Below are 17513 nucleotides of genomic sequence, written 5' to 3' on the forward strand. Positions count from 1 at the left end.
AGAAGTTTTTCGAGGGTTTGACATTTATTTTTTCGATTTCACCAAGTAAACAAAGATGGCAAAGAGAACGGACACGTAATGTAGAAAGTAGTGGTACAGCTAAATTCGAACATGATAAGCATGAGCGTCTAGTTTAAACAATGAGATCGCATTCTTAGTACTTATAACGATCAAACTTTCGACCAATCACGGTCGAGCCAGAGTCCTAACACAAAGGATTCGTACACTGCTGTACTGTACATTACAGTACAGGGCAAAATCATGACAATCATAACTTTTGCTCGTACGATGCTGAGTTTTTGGGAGAAAGGTGTCGCATTCGACCGGTTTTGATTCCCAAAAATTCGAATCGAAACTCGCATCCAGAAGGGAGAACCGAGCTGTGACGCAGCACCGTTTTTGGTGCCAAAAAAATCGATGGTGATTAGCAGAGCCTTGGCAGAGTAACTCTGCGGAGATAATTGCCCTCGGCACAAAGAGGTGGCGGTTAACGACCTCGCTGACAAAGCCTAACACGCTTAACGACCCGACGTAACCTTTTCTCCGGAGAGGCAATCAGGTCCGCAAGCAAAGCAACTTCCGCCTAGAAAAAGTTTGTTTCGAGGATTTTCAGGCAGGAAGACGGGACCGAATCGAAAATCGAAGGCCAGCTGCAGACTCACGTCGACGGACGGGATCGAACGGAGGAAAGAGCGGGACGTTTCGAGGAGGCCTCGAAACCGATCTCGTTCGAAGAGGCGTCGAGTGGGTGAGACCGTGTGCAGACGTGCTTGCCCCTCATTTGCATAGTAGCACATTCGTTGTTTCGAAGCTAATTTGCATAGTAGGATTTTAGTATATTGAGACTAGCTCCCCTACGAAGCCCGCTACGCGGGCTTGCCAGTGACCCTACGGTAGAGTACATAGATTAGCCTCGGAAAAGACAAGAATTTTCTTAAAACCCCCTGTGAATGATAGTAAAATTAGCCTCGGTAAAGACAAGAATTCTTTCGAAGCCCCCAATGAGTATGCAGATTAGCCTCGGAAAAGACAAGAGGTGTATCAAACTCGATTTGAAAAAAATTGGCTCCGCACAGGTCACGTGATAAAAAAATTACTCGCACTCCTGTGACTATCGCTAGTCAGGGGGTCGCCTGAAATAGAGAAGGGGTAGAGGCTCCCCCCTTCCTAGCGATAGTCACAGGAGTGCGAGTAATTTTTTTATCACGTGACCTGTGCGGAGCCAATTTTTTTCAAATCGAGTTTGATACACCTCTTGTCTTTTCCGAGGCTAATCTGCATACTCATTGGGGGCTTCGAAAGAATTCTTGTCTTTACCGAGGCTAATTTTACTATCATTCACAGGGGGTTTTAAGAAAATTCTTGTCTTTTCCGAGGCTAATCTATGTACTCTACCGTAGGGTCACTGGCAAGCCCGCGTAGCGGGCTTCGTAGGGGAGCTAGTCTTCCGTTAATTGAAAGTTGCTTCAAAACATTTGCAGCCCAGGTCTATTCGTGTTCCTCGTTTAAATATTTAAATGTGTTACCCCCTAAGTCTCCTGTTTTAATTTTCCATAAAATTTCATGGTAAGACTTCCCGACTTTACTTATCTGTTTACTACTCTGACAAATAAAATTAAAATTGAATCTATCCTGAAAATCAGAATAAGAAAAAAATGCCCTCTTACATTCTTTCAATTTAATAAGGAATGCAAGCAAAAAGTGTGATATCATACGGCAAGCAGGCAAGCACACTTTAAACATGACAAAAGACAAACATAATTAATCCAATCCATAGTCACGCCTACTGTGAGTAGCATATACTATTGGCAAGAGCAGGAAATAATTGCTCGAGGACAAAGTATTATTTACTTGCAGCAACAACCCAATTGAGATAAGAGCTTCTTTCGTGTAGGAAGATAATGCTTTATTACCTTGATTGTAATTCAGTGAATCGTTTTAGAAAAGTAAACCCAAACTTAATTACTTGCTGGCTCCAGATACCGATACTTGCGAAATTCCTAATAGAATCAACCCAATGAGTAGTTCCTCGACTATTGAGATTATCAATTAGCAATAGAAACACGTTCGCGGCGGGTTTAACGACTCCTTTTAGCAACCGGTTTTTAGTGTAATTTCACCCAAATAAGCAGAAAGTCATTTAAAATGGTTTCTAGAATGATTCATTTACAATTCCGAAAATGATACAGGCACAATCTACCGTAACAATCCAGCTTCCTTTCAGCACACAACCACGAAAAGAGGCAAAAATTCGCCGTTAGCGGCAGGGGTCTTGCAGTAAGCAACCGGTTTTTAGTGTAATTTCATCAAATTAAGCAAAAAATCATTTGAATATGGTCTTATTAAGCGACCAATACAGCAAATCCATTTTCCTTGAAGGACAAAATTTTCATGGGTTAATCCTAGAATTTCCCCTATTTAGTCAGAATCAAATTTTTAAGTTTTCCAATCATACACTCTTAGCCCTCGTCGACTTATAGGGCGCTTATAAATATTTTCTAAGGCCTTTCTTAAAGCTGTAATGTTCATTTTGAATCCAACGTGAATATCTTTATTATAGCATTTCGTTCAATTCTTGTTCACTTGTGATGTTGTTTTAAGATATAATTTCGGGCCACCTTCAAAGTTCCTCTGTTTATTTTGAATCAAACATTAAAGTTTTCCAACTATAAATTCCTGTTAGCCGTTATTGGTCCATGGTGCTCGTTTAGATATATATCATCTAAAAATTTCTTAAGAATTGAAATTCCTAAATATTTATGCCGATTCATAAAGGAATTAATGACTCCTCTTCTAAACTCCAAAGAGTTAAAGAGTTATTATGCAGTTCTATACATTTGAGGTCCACATATCATATCTTCGTCACAATTAGCTTTTGAAACACTGCAGGAACAAAGCAGTTAAGAAATAGAAACATAAAAAACAGCCAAGTTTCGTGCATCAGAAAGGAATCTTACTCTAACAACAAATTAACAAAATACAATTTACGGACAACAGCTGATCTATATAACTTTAGTCCTTTTCTCCACAGTCAAGTTTTTTTCTTGTTTCATCGTTTGATTTAACGCCAGCATAAATGCCATAAATTTCGTTTCGAAGGTCCGAGAATCACGTCTGCGTCGTAATTATTGCTTGAAACGCTCTTTGATCTAGATGAAGAACAAAAAGGATAATGAAGATGTTATTTCATGATTAATGAAAGCACGTTTTAAAGAAATCGATATACAGCCAATCCATATTCTTTTAAGCACAAAACTACGCAAGAGGTAAAAAATTCAGAGAAACACGTTCGTTGTCTAGCAACTCCTTTTAGCAACCGGTTTTTAGTGTAATTTCACCCAAATAAGCATAAAGTCATTTGAAATGGTTTCTAGAATGATTCATTTACAATTCCGAAAATGATGCAGGCACAATCTACCGTAACAATCCAGCTTCCTTTCATTACAAAACCACGAAAAGAGGTGGGAATTCGCCGCTTGCGGTGGGGGTCTAGCAGTAAGCGACCGGTTTTTAGTGTAATTTCATCAAATTAAGCATAAAATCATTTGAAATTGTTCTTGTTAAGCGAGCAATACAGCAAATCCATTTTCCTTGAAGGACAAAACTACGAAGAGGTAAAACATTAAGAGAAACACGTTCGCGGCGGGTATAGCGACTCCTTTTAGCAACCGGTTTTTAGTGTAATTTCGCTCAAATTAAGCATAAAATCATTTGAAATTGTTCTTGTTAAGCGAGCAATACAGCAAATCCATTTTCCTTGAAGGACAAAACTACGAAGAGGTAAAACATTAAGAGAAACACGTTCGCGGCGGGTATAGCGACTCCTTTTAGCAACCGGTTTTTAGTGTAATTTCGCTCAAATTAAGCATAAAATCATTTGAAATTGTTCTTGTTAAGCGAGCAATACAGCAAATCCATTTTCCTTGAAGGACAAAACTACGAAGAGGTAAAACATTAAGAGAAACACGTTCGCGGCGGGTATAGCGACTCCTTTTAGCAACCGGTTTTTAGTGTAATTTCGCTCAAATTAAGCATAAAATCATTTGAAATTGTTCTTGTTAAGCGAGCAATACAGCAAATCCATTTTCCTTGAAGGACAAAACTACGAAGAGGTAAAACATTAAGAGAAAAACGTTCGTGGCTGGTCTAGCGACTCCTTTCAGCAACCGGCTTTTAGTGTAATTTCACCCAAATAAGCATAAAGTCATTTGAAATGGTTTCTAGAATGATTCATTTACAATTCCGAAAATGATGCAGGCACAATCTATCGTCACCATCCAGCTTCCTTTCAGTATAAAACCACAAAATGAGGTGGAAATTCGCCGTTCGCGGCGGGGGTCTAGCAGCAAAGAACCGGTTTTTAGTGTAATTTCATCAAATTAAGCATAAAATCATTTGAAATTGTTCTTGTTAAGCGAGCAATACAGCAAATCCATTTTCCTTGAATTACAAAACTGCGAAGAGGTAAAACATTAAGAGAAACACGTTCGTGGCGGGTCTAGCGACTCCTTTCAGCAACTGGTTTTTCACCCAAATAAGCATAAAGTCATTTGAAATGGTTTCTAGAATGATTCATTTACAATTCCGAAAATGATGCAGGCACAATCTACCGTAACAATCCAGCTTCCTTTCAGTACAAAGCCACGAAAAGAGGTAGAAATTCGCCGTTCGCGGCGGGGGTCTAGCAGTAACCGACCGGTTTTTAGTGTAATTTCATCAAATTAAGCATAAAATCATTTGAAATGGTTTCCAGAATGATTTATTTACAATTCCCAAAATGCTCTCAAAAAGCTAGAAATAATTTTCACTCAAGGGGCAGGCAAATCCCATTTATCACAATGAGAAATCGTAGAAAAAGTGAAATTTTAATCGAAAAATACTCACTTGTTGTACCAAAAAGTCAGCGAATCCGATCGTTTATCTACAAAAAAGGAAGGCGGTTAGGAAAAGTTGCTGCAAAGGATTCTCGTTAGGCATAAAAAGTTGGGGGCTGGCGGGATTACAAAATTCGCATTACAAAGGGTTTCCTATGAAAATCAAATTTTCTTGCATCAAGAATAAACAGCAGGAATAATCTACCACGATTCTTCATACTTTGATTGCAATAAAGCCAATCCAGTTTCCTTTTAGCACAAAACCACGAGAAGAAGTAAAAATTGTTCGTTCGCGGCGGGGTTCTAGCGGCCGGTTTTTAGTGTAATTTCATCGAAATGAGCACAAAATCATTTGAAATAAGTAATATAAAAAACACGCAAGAATAACAACGCTTACTTGTATTCACATGCCATCGATTCTGATACCAGTGAAGAAGGGGAACAGCCAGCAGCCATCGCAAACCAAAAAACGGGCAGCAGCGGGTGAACGTAGCTACTAAAACGAAGAAAAGGAAGATCGTCAAAAGCACGAATTATATGGCCCTTGCAAACGAAATAATAACAAACGGGGTTTCAATCGATCGATCGATAAAAAGGAAAGGAAAATGACGACGAAAAATTTATAAAAAGCTAGCGAGACTCACCTGTAGCTGTAGCTGTAGCACTGTAGCACAGAACACGACCGTCAACAACCGCTTCGAGTTCGAAAAGGAATGCCAAGCTGCAGTGCACGTAGGTTTATCATCCAATTCCAAATCACCGAAATTATCGGCAAACAGTAGCTTCTTTGTGGAAAGCGAAACGAATTTGGAAAGCCTTCGTTCAATTTGAAGGGTTGCTGGAGGAAGAAGTTTTGAAACCTTTGTAGAGAGCAAGAGAAAAGAGAGAGAAAGAACCTTTAGAAACGCGAACGCGAAAGCCAGTATTTTACCCATCAAAGAGAGGGAGGAAATGTTTTGAAAAATCGTTTGAAAAGGTACTCGATCTCTCTCAAAAAAGTTGGGGATGAAAAGGGATATTCGCTTTAGAATCAAAGGTCAAGGTTTTCAATCAACAACTACTGATTGGATGACAATCGACGTTTTCAAAACATCCAGGAAAGCGCTAGAAAAAGTCTTTGAAAAGACAAACAAAGAGAGCGAAGCGTTAGCAAAGAAAATGGCCTCGTTGAGCAAGGCCCATTGAGAGAAGACACGTCGCAAATTCGGAGCGAGGGAAGCGAGCAAACGAAGATTTGAGACCTTCACACACAATTGCAACCCCCGAGGAACCAAACTACCGAAGCTCAGCCCAAGGGGTGCAGCAGTTTTTGCGGAGTTCGTGCAAGAATTTTCGATGTGAACGGACCGATATCAACAGAGCGAGCTCATTTGCATATCCGCACATTAGTATTATTGTAGAGATATGGCCCCTTTGGCTCGAATTAAGGACCTTTCTATGAGTGGATATCGCCCTTCTTTCTAAAAGGGAACGTGAATAGCTTAAAGAGCCGTTACGTATCAAAGTAAACATAATCATCATCCCATATGACGAATAAAATTTTTTTGAAGATAAGCTGTCATTTTCTTTTGGAAACGACTAAGGGCGATTTTTGCTTCATGGAAATGCCGTCTATTAATTTTTTATGCTCAAAACAACGGCGGGGCAAGCTATGACGCAGCAAGTTTAGAAAATCGAAAAGGTTCTCTTTCCACGGTGGAGCTTTGCAGAAGGAACAATTAATGCGTACCTAACTATCGCTAACGACCCGCACTGACAATCAAGTTGACGCTTAATGATCTCGCCTCAATTCTATAGTTTGATAACGAAGGGAAACATCCTTCATGCTTTGGAATCAAACAAAACGAAATTGAAAAGATAGGCTTCCAATTTGTTTTTGAAACGAATAAGAATGTTTTTTCGAACATAAAAATGCTGTCAACAGATTTATAATGCGTAAAACAACGGCGGGGAAAGCTATGACGCAGCAAGTTTAGCGAATCAAAAAAGTTGGCTTTCCACCTTGGAGCTTTGCAGAAGGAAAGGTCAATGAGTACCTAAGTACCGCTAACGACCCGCACTGACAATCAAGTTGGCGCTTAATGATCTCGCGTCGATGCTATAGTTTTATTATAAAGGGAAACATCCTGAATCGTCCGCAACCAAAACAAACTTTTTTGTAAACTTTGATTTTCGAAAAATTCGGCATTTTTACGTCCGTGTTAACTTCAAACGTATGTTTTGGAATGCTCAGTGTCCCACCTCGTAATTCCTAATCGTGTTTCGTCTGTCTTTGGCCAATCAATGTATTTTGTTCCTTTGAAAAAATTTCGATGCTTTGCTTGTTGTGGTAATGCTTTGATGACGCCATATTGAAAATGGCGTCTTTCATGGCGACCTCAGTTGGAAATTCGCTTTCTGGACCGATGGTGTTCATTTTCGTCTAGGGGCCCCTTCACAATCTAAAGGGGTTGACATTTATTTTTTGATTTCGTGAAACGTTTCAATTGGCTGTTCTATATGTGCTTAGTGCATGTGAATAGAGAATTCTTGTTGATTTTTGTGGGCGGAGCGGCCAATTGTTTGCAGTCTATTCCAGGGTCGCGGGGCCCGTACCCCCGCGACCCCGTACTCGGCTCGGACAGGATTTGGTTAGCTTTGCAAAAACGGACACGTGATGAAAAAGTACAGCTCAATTTGAGCATGATAACCATGAGCGCTCAGTTTAGACAATGAGATCGCATTCTTAGCACTGATAACGATCAAATTTCGACCAATCACGGTCGAGCCAGAGCTCGAACACAAAGGATTCGTACAGTGATGTACTGTACAGCGATGTACAGGCGATGATCATGACAATCATAACTTTTGCTCGCACGGTCTCGAGTTTTTGGGAGAAAGGTGTCGCATTCGACCGGTTTTGATTCCGAAAATTTCGAATCGAAACTTCCATCCAGAAGGGAGAAGCGAGCCGTGACGCAGCACCGTTTTCGTGCCAAAAAAATCGATGGTGATTAGCAGAGGCTTGGCAGAGCAACTCTGCGGAGATGATTGCCCTCGGCACAAAGAGGTGGCGGTTAACGACCTCGCTGACAAAGCCTAACATGCTTAACGACCCGATGTAACCTTTTCTCCGGAGAGGCAATTAGGTCCGCAAGCAAGGCAACTTCCGCCGAAAAAAAGTTTGTTTCGAGGATTTTCGAGCAGGAAAACCGAGGCAGATCGAAAAAGAAAAACCTTGCTCGTGGTGCCACCACTGGACGGAAACAGCAGGAGGGGAAGGGGACAGCGGTCGGGCAGGGGAAAGGAGGGGGTTTTCGGAAAGGCAACGTGCGGACCTCCGGCCGTGTGCACCGGAGCTTGCCCTCAATTTGCATGTCCACATCTTAGCATATAGTGACTCTGGGTGGACCGCCGGCCCGCGGCACGCCGAGCCAGTGGACCGCCGCCCGCGGCACGCCCACCCAGTGGACCGCCGGCCCCCGACACGCCAAGCCAGTGACCCGCAAACCCCCCCCCCCCAAGCCGAGAAGCAAATTAGCAAAGAACCAACTAACGCCATGCCCAACACACAAACCCCCCCTCACACAAAACCCCAACACACACGGCTTCGCCCCCCGCAGAGGCGTGCCCCCCGCAAAGGCGTGACTCCCGCACAAAAGAGGCTCCCACCAAAAAGAGGCTGTGGGGTGCTCCCCCGCAGAGGCTGCGACAACCACGCCCTCTGCCATCTCAAAATTTTTCCTCAAAAAAATGTGCAAAAAACACTCGCACTCCTGCAGAATTCAGCGCAAAAATCACTCGCGCTCCTACGCGATTTTTACTCCTGTCACAGGCGCTAGAGGGCGGGGAGGAGAGGGGAAAGAAAAGGTCCCCGCCCTCTAGCGCCTGTGACAGGAGTAAAAATCGCGTAGGAGCGCGAGTGATTTTTGCGCTGAATTCTGCAGGAGTGCGAGTGTTTTTTGCACATTTTTTTGAGGAAAAATTTTGAGATGGCAGAGGGCGTGGTTGTCGCAGCCTCTGCGGGGGAGCACCCCACAGCCTCTTTTTGGTGGGAGCCTCTTTTGTGCGGGAGTCACGCCTTTGCGGGGGGCACGCCTCTGCGGGGGGCGAAGCCGTGTGTGTTGGGGTTTTGTGTGAGGGGGGGTTTGTGTGTTGGGCATGGCGTTAGTTGGTTCTTTGCTAATTTGCTTCTCGGCTTGGGGGGGGGGGGGTTTGCGGGTCACTGGCTTGGCGTGTCGGGGGCCGGCGGTCCACTGGGTGGGCGTGCCGCGGGCGGCGGTCCACTGGCTCGGCGTGCCGCGGGCCGGCGGTCCACCCAGAGCCCGCTTTGGCGGGCTCTCCATGAAGGGAAAAAAGTTTCGGGGATAGGGGCTTGCAAGAACCCGCCTTGGCGGGTTCTCCAAGAAAAGCTAGTCTTCCTTCCATAAAAAGGCAAAAAATATCAATAACTATAAATAAGGACGTAGTTCAAAAGTTTAATTTATTGAGATGTATTTGGGCAAGAATCAAATGTTCTACTGTATGTGGTGAAGTGTATCGTATTTGGAAGTGACGATTTTCAAATGTAGTCTCTTGCAATTAAAATAATATTTATAGTTGAGACGATATTTTGTTTGATAAAACTTATATGCTGTAATAGTTTCCGATTTCCTAATAAAGGAGGGGGAATTTTGGTTACTTCTATCGCCACTATGTTTCTTTCAAAGGGTGTTTGAAGTAGTTTTGGGAATTGGTAGTGAGTTTAAAAATGGCCATTAAAAAAGGCTGTATCTTTTGATTGAAAAACCTGAATAGGTTATAATGCAGTCATTGTTTTGAATATAAAATAATCGGAGTTTCGTGTGGACCGTATGGGCCGCGCATGTGTTACTTGATGCAATTAAGCTGTACCCTAAAAAAACTACGGGATACTGGATATATTAGATTCAAGAAAATTCCTATGCTTCGTCAGCGCAGCCTAACTATTGGGTTAAATGTGGGAGGCTTATTACTGTACGGATTATAAGTAGGTGAATGCTCAAAGCCTCAATCTAATAATGAATTTTGGCAAATAGCTGTAATTGAGACGTTGTTAATGAGCAATTGATTGACATGTCTCTAGTGAGCCAAGTGCCCAGATACCTAGACCTAAGGTCATTCACTGCAAGGGCCTGGGTAGCATTGTTTCCTCATGTATAATGAGCAATATTAAATGTAACGGCTTTGTCTGTGCCAAGTGTCCAGATATTTGGACCTAAGGTCATTCACTGCAAGGGCCTGGGTAGCATTGTTTCCTCATGTATAATGAGCAATATTAAATGTAACGGGTTTGTCTGTGCCAAGTGCCCAGATATCTAGACCTAAGGTCATTCACTGCAAGGGACTGAGTAGCATTGTTTCCTTATTCATAATGAGCAATAAGAGATATAATGATTCAGTCTGTGGCAAGTGCCCAGATATCTGGACCTAATGTTATTTACTGCAACGGCTTTGGTACCATTGTTTGGTCATTTATAATGAGCAATAATAAATATAACGGCTTTGACTATGCCAAGTGCCCAGGTATCTGAATCAAACATAATTAAGTGCGACTCGCTGTTGAGCATTGCTTCGTCCTCAAAACGAATTTCGAATTCAACCGGCACTGCTTTGATGGTACATCGTTTCTATCGAAAGTGTGGTCCGGGTAGCCAAATTATCCTTTTTAATGTTGCAGGCACGTTACTGTACCTATATGCATCAAGCAAGACTTAATTAATTAATCAACCTGCCAAAAAAGCAATTTCGAAACCATGCCAAATACGTCCTTCACAAATGCAGTCGATACAGGGCAATCATAGGGGAGCCACCTTCATTTGCAAGCTTATGGCCCCTTTGGCTCGAATTAAGGACCTTTCTATGAGTGGATATCGCCTTTCTTTCTAAAAGGGAACGTGAATACTTAAAGAGCCGTTACGTATCAAAGTAAACATAATCATCATCCCATATCACGAATAAAATTTTTTTGAAGATAAGCTGTCATTTTCCTTTGGAAACGACTAAGGGCGATTTTTGCTTCATGGAAATGCCGTCTATTAATTTTTTATGCTCAAAACAACGGCGGGGCAAGCTATGACTCAGCAAGTTTAGAAAATCGAAAAGGTTCTCTTTCCACGGTGGAGCTTTGCAGAAGGAATGATTAATGCGTACCTAACTATCGCTAACGACCCGCACTGACAATCAAGTTGACGCTTAATGTTTTCGCCTCAATTCTATAGTTTGATAACGAAGGGAAACATCCTTCATGCTTTGGAATCAAACAAAACGAAATTGAAAAGATAGGCTTCCAATTTGTTTTTGAAACGAATAAGAATGTTTTTTCGAACATAAAAATGTCGTCAACAGATTTATAATGCGTAAAACAACGGCGGGGAAAGCTATGACGCAGGAAGTTTAGCGAATCAAAAAAGTTGGCTTTCCACCTTGGAGCTTTGCAGAAGGAAAGGTCAATGAGTACCTAAGTACCGCTAACGACCCGCACTGACAATCAAGTTGGCGCTTAATGATCTCGCGTCGATGCTATAGTTTTATTATAAAGGGAAACATCCTGAATCGTCCGCAACCAAAACAAACTTTTTTGTAAACTTTGATTTTCGAAAAATTCGGCATTTTTACGCCCGTGTTAACTTCAAACGTATGTTTTGGAATGCTCAGTGTCCCACCTCGTAATTCCTAATCGTGTTTCGTCTGTCTTTGGTCAATCAATGTATTTTGTTCCTTTGAAAAAATTTCGATGCTTTGCTTGTTGTGGTAATGCTTTGATGACGCCATATTGAAAATGGCGTCTTTCATGGCGACCTCAGTTGGAAATTCGCTTTCTTGACCGATGGTGTTCATTTTCGTCTAGGGACCCCTTCACAATCTAAAGGTTAATCACATGGCTGTTCTTTTTGTGCTGAGTCCATGCGAATAGGACATTCTTGTAACTTTTTGCGACCGGGCAGTGCTTTGTTGTCTATGAAGAGGTCGGGGGGCTGGTACCGCCACACGGACAGGATTTTTGCTAAGTTTGTCGTTTACGCTGCTCTAGTCGATGATAAACTGTCCCTTTTAGCTAGGATTTTTGGTGTTTAATTTGCTTTTCATTTAAATCACGGAGTTTTTCAAGGGGTTGACATTTATTTTTTGATTTCGTGAAACGTTATCAATTGGCTGTTCTATTTGTGCTTAGTGCATGTGAATAGGGAATTCTTGTTGATTTTTGTGGGCGGAGCGGCCAATTGTTTGCAGTGTATTCCAGGGTCGCGGGGCCCGTACCCCCGCGACCCCGTACTCGGCTCGGACAGGATGATTTGGTTAGCTTTGCAAAAACGGACACGTGATGAAAAAGTACAGCTCAATTTGAGCATGATAACCATGAGCGCTTAGTTTAGACAATGAGATCGCATTCTTAGCACCGATAACGATCAAATTTCGACCAATCACGGTCGAGCCAGGGCTCGAACACAAAGGATTCGTACAGTGATGTACTGTACAGCGATGTACAGGCGATAATCATGACAATCATAACTTTTGTTCGCACGGTCTCGAGTTTTTGGGAGAAAGGTGTCGCATTCGACCGGTTTTGATTCCGAAAATTTCGAATCGAAACTTCCATCCAGAAGGGAGAAGCGAGCCGTGACGCAGCACCGTTTTCGTGCCAAAAAAATCGATGGTGATTAGCAGAGGCTTGGCAGAGCAACTCTGCGGAGATGATTGCCCTCGGCACAAAGAGGTGGCGGTTAACGACCTCGCTGACAAAGCCTAACACGCTTAACGACCCGACGTAACCTTTTCTCCGGAGAGGCAATTAGGTCCGCAAGCAAGGCAACTTCCGCCGAAAAAAAGTTTGTTTCGAGGATTTTCGAGCAGGAAAACCGAGGCAGATCGAAAAAGAAAAACCTTGCTCGTGGTGCCACCACAGGACGGAAGCAGCGGGCGGGGAAGGCAGCAGCAGAGGGGCAGGGCAAACGAAGGGGTTTTCGGAAAGGCAACGTGCGGACCTCGGACCGTGTGCACCGGAGCTTGCCCTCAATTTGCATGTCCACATCTTAGCATATAGTGAGGGTGGACCGCCGGCCCGCGGCACGCCGAGCCAGTGGACCGCCGGCCGCGGCACGCCGAGCCAGTGGACCGCCGGCCGCGGCACGCCCACCCAGTGACCCGCAAAACCCCCCAAAGCCGAGATGCAAATTAGCAAAGAACGAACTAACGCCATGCCCAACACACAAAACCCCCCTCACACAAAACCCCAACACACACGGCTTCGCCCCCCGCAGAGGCGTGCCCCCCGCAAAGGCGTGACTCTCGCACAAAAGAGGCTCCCGCCAAAGAGAGGCTGTGGCGTGCTCCAACGCAGAGGCTGCGACAACCACGCCCTCTGCCATCACAAAATTTTTCCTCAAAAAAATGTGCAAAAAACACTCGCACTCCTGCAGAATTCAGCGCAAAAATCACTCGCGCTCCTACGCGATTTTTACTCGCACTCCTGTCACAGGCGCTAGAGGGCGGGGAGGAGAGGGGGAATAAAAGGTCCCCGCCCTCTAGCGCCTGTGACAGTCGTGCGAGTAAAAATCGCGTAGGAGCGCGAGTGATTTTTGCGCTGAATTCTGCAGGAGTGCGAGTGTTTTTTGCACATTTTTTTGAGGAAAAATTTTGTGATGGCAGAGGGCGTGGTTGTCGCAGCCTCTGCGTTGGAGCACGCCACAGCCTCTCTTTGGCGGGAGCCTCTTTTGTGCGAGAGTCACGCCTTTGCGGGGGGCACGCCTCTGCGGGGGGCGAAGCCGTGTGTGTTGGGGTTTTGTGTGAGGGGGGTTTTGTGTGTTGGGCATGGCGTTAGTTCGTTCTTTGCTAATTTGCATCTCGGCTTTGGGGGGTTTTGCGGGTCACTGGGTGGGCGTGCCGCGGCCGGCGGTCCACTGGCTCGGCGTGCCGCGGCCGGCGGTCCACTGGCTCGGCGTGCCGCGGGCCGGCGGTCCACCCAGAGCCCGCTTTGGCGGGCTCTCCAAGAATGGAAAAAAGTTTCGGGTATAGGGGCTTGCAAGAACCCGCCTTGGCGGGTTCTCCAAGAAAGGCTAGTCTCCCTTCCATAAAAAGGCAAAAAATATCAATGACTATAAATAAGGACGTAGTTCAAAATTTTAATTTATTGAGATGTATTTGGGCAAGGATCAAATGTTCTACTGTATGTGGTGAAGTGTATCGTATTTGGAAGTGATTATTTTCAAATGTAGGGAGAGTCTCTTGCAATTAAAATAATATTTATAATGAGACGATATTAATAAAAAATTATGATTGACACGTGTCTAGTGAGCAGGGTGGGCAGATATCTAGAGCTAATGTCATTCACTCCAAGGTCTTGAGTGGCACTGCTCTTTCATTTATAATGAGGGATAATAAATATGGTTGCTTTGTATGTTCCTATTGCCAAGATATCTAGAGCAAATGTAATTTTCGCGCGATTTGCTGCGGAGTATTGTTTTGGCGTTTGCAAAGTGCCCATACATTTTGAGGGAGTTTTTAGAGAGGGTGGTTTATTACTGAGATTGCCATCGTTTGTTTTTTTAAATGTGGGAAATATCTGCAATATTTCTTTGTTTTATGCTTCCTTAAGAAGTAACTATTTTTCTTCACGAAGGCATTTTTAATTTTTTAATTTGATGAGTGATCTTTAGGAGGGCTTATTACTGTACGGATTAAAAGTCGGTGAATGATCAAAGCCTCAATCTATAAATGAATTTTGCCAAATAACTGTATTTGAGACGTTGTAAATGAGCAATTGATTGACATGTCTCTAGTGAGCCAAGTGCCCAGATATGTGGACCTAAGGTCATTCACTGCAAGGGACTGAGTAACATTGTTTCCTCATGTAAAATGAGCAATAATAAATGTAAAGGCTTTGTCTGTGCCAAGTGCCCACATATCTGGACCTAATGTCAATCACTGCATGGGCCCGAATAGCATTGTTTCCTTATTCATAATGAGCAATAAGAGATATAATGGCTTTGTCTGTGCCAAGTGCCCAGATATCTGGACCTAAGGTCATTCACTGCAAGGGCTGGGTAGCATTGTTTCCTCGTGTATAATGAGCAATAATAAATGTAATGGCTTTGACTGTGCCAAGTGCCTACATATCTGGACCAAATATAATTAAGTGCGATTCGCTGTTGAACATTGCTTCGTTCTTTTCCGAGTGCCTTTGCATTTTGAGAGAGTTTTTAGAGAGGGTGGTTTATTGCTGAAAATGCCTTGATTTTTCTCTTTTTTAAATTTAGGGAATATTGGCAATATTTCTTTGTTTTATGCTCCCTTAGAAAATGATTTTTTTATCAATAAAAATTTTTTTAATTTTGATTAGATGAATGATCTTTAGGAGAGCTTTCTTGTTAATGATTTTGCCAATCTTTTATGGTTTAATCAAACTTTGAAATTTATGCTGTAGGAGCTTCCAATTTCTTAATAGGGGACTGAGAATTTTGGTTACTGGTATCGCCATTATTTTTTTTTCCAAAGGGAGTCTGAAGTTGTTTTGCAAAAAGGTGGTGAGTTTAAAAATCGGCAATTCTCTGTTCGAAAGGACAATATTTTATATTTCCCCCTCAGAGGTTTTGACCAAGACTAAATTGGATTAATAGTAGTATTTTTTCGTAAGGGCACTAATTTCATGTTTCGGGGACCTCGTTTGGCATCAGGTGAAAAATGTCGGAGGACTTTTTCAAATAAAGCCTGGTTTGAAAACCTCTCTTGATGCAACTTTTGGTATTGATGATGTTATATTTAAAAAAATAAAATTTCTAGAACCTCTTCTTATTTGTTCAAAAGTAAAGAAATTCGAATGAATGGGGGTGTATTTTCGTTAAAAACGTTCAATTGGGATCGAATTGCTGGACCCTAACAAATCTACTCGATACTGGATGTATGAGATTGATCTAAATTCCTATGCTTCGTCGCGTAGCCTAATTATTGGGTTTAATGTGGGAGGCTTATTACTGTACGGATTATAAGTAGGTGAATGCTCAAAGCCTCGGTCTATAAATGAATTTTGCCAAATAACTGTATTTGAGATGTTGTGAATGAGCAATTGATTGACATGTCTCTAATGAGCCAAGTGCCCAGATATGTAGACCTAAGGTCATTCATGTCTCTAATGAGCCAAGTGCCCAGATATCTAGACCTAAGGTCATTCACTGGAAGGGCTGGGTATCACTGTTTCCTCATGTATAATGAGCAATAATAAATGTAACGGCTTTGTCTGTGCCAAGAGCCCAGATATCTGGACCTAAGGTCATTCAATGCAAGGGAGTGAGTAGCATTGTTTCCTCATGTATAATGAGCAATAATAAATGTAACGGCTTTGTCTGTGCCAAGTGCCCAGATATCTGGACCTAAGGTCATTCAATGCAAGGGACTGAGTAGCATTGTTTCCTCATGTATAATGAGCAATAATAAATATAATGGCTCTGTCTGTGCCAAGTGCTCAGATATCTGACCGAATGCAATGAAGTGCGATTAGCTGTGGAGCATTGCTTTGCCGTTTGGCAAGTGGCCATAGATTTTGAGAGAGTTTTTAGAGAGGGTGGTTTATTACTGAGAGTGCCACTGTTTGTCCTTTTTTAAATGTAGGGAATATGCGCTATATTTCTTTGTTTTATGCTTAATTAAAAAATAATTGTTTATCTTAATAAATGCTTTTTAACTTTTAGCTGGATCAGTGATATAGAGGGGTTCTTTATTGTTAGCGATTTTATTAATCCGTTATCGTTTAATAAAACTTTGAGCAAGATTATGGCCCGTTTGGCTCGAATTAAGGACGTTTGTATGAGTGAATATCGCCCTTCTTAATAAAAGCGACCCTCAATAGAAAAAGAGTCCCTAAGTATGAAAATAAACATAATCATGATGCCATATCATCGAAAAATACTTTTTTAGGGATAAGCTTTCAGTTTGGTTTGGAAAGGACTGAGGGCATTTTTGCATCATGAAAATGCCGTCTATTCATTTTTTTATCCCTAATACAACGGCGGGGTAAGCTGTGACGCAGCAAGTTTTAGCAAATCGAAAAAGTTATCTTTCCACTGTGGAACTTTGTAGAAGGAACAGTTAATGGGTAGCTAAGTATCACTAACGACCCGCACTGACAATCAAGTTGACGCTTAATGATCTCGCCTCAATTCTATAGTTTTATAAGAAGGGAAACTTACTGGACCCTTCGCAATCAAACAAAACGAAATTATAAAGATAAGCTTCAAATTTTTTTTCGATACGACTAAGAAAGTATTTTCCATCATAAAAATGCCGTCAACCGACTTATAATGCCTAAAACAACGGCGGGGTAAGCTATGACGCAGCAAGTTTAGCGAATCAAAAAGTTGGCTTGCCACCTTGGAGCTTTGCAGAAGGAAAGGTTAATGCGTAGCTAAGTATCGTTAACGACCCGCACTGACAATCAAGTTGACGCATAATGATCTCGCATCGATGCTGTAGTTTTATCATGAAGGGAAACATCCTGAATCGTCTGCAACCAAAACAAACTTTCTTGAAAAGTTTTATTTTAAAAAATTTCGGCATTTTCTACGTCCGTGTTAATTTCAAAAGTATGTTTTGGAATGCTCAGTGTCCCACCTTGATATTCCTAATCCTGTCTTGTCTGTTTTTGGTACA

The 17513-nt window shown here is 42.4% G+C and overlaps 1 long non-coding RNA gene across 1 annotated transcript; it reads right to left on the bottom strand.

Annotated features, from left to right (window-relative positions):
* Positions 1-854: 854 nt before the first annotated feature.
* Positions 855-5826, bottom strand: LOC135686318 (uncharacterized). The gene is made up of 4 exons (XR_016145245.1): positions 5519-5826; positions 5272-5370; positions 4885-4921; positions 855-3149 (listed from the first exon to the last, which is right to left on the bottom strand). It is a non-coding gene; the product is annotated as an uncharacterized LOC135686318 (long non-coding RNA).
* Between the last annotated feature and the right edge of the window lie 11687 nt (positions 5827-17513).

The sequence above is a fragment of the Rhopilema esculentum genome, unplaced genomic scaffold (assembly GCF_057945365.1).
Source record: "Rhopilema esculentum isolate cy_ngs unplaced genomic scaffold, ASM5794536v1 HiC_scaffold_32, whole genome shotgun sequence".
Classification (NCBI taxonomy): Eukaryota; Metazoa; Cnidaria; class Scyphozoa; order Rhizostomeae; family Rhizostomatidae; genus Rhopilema; species Rhopilema esculentum.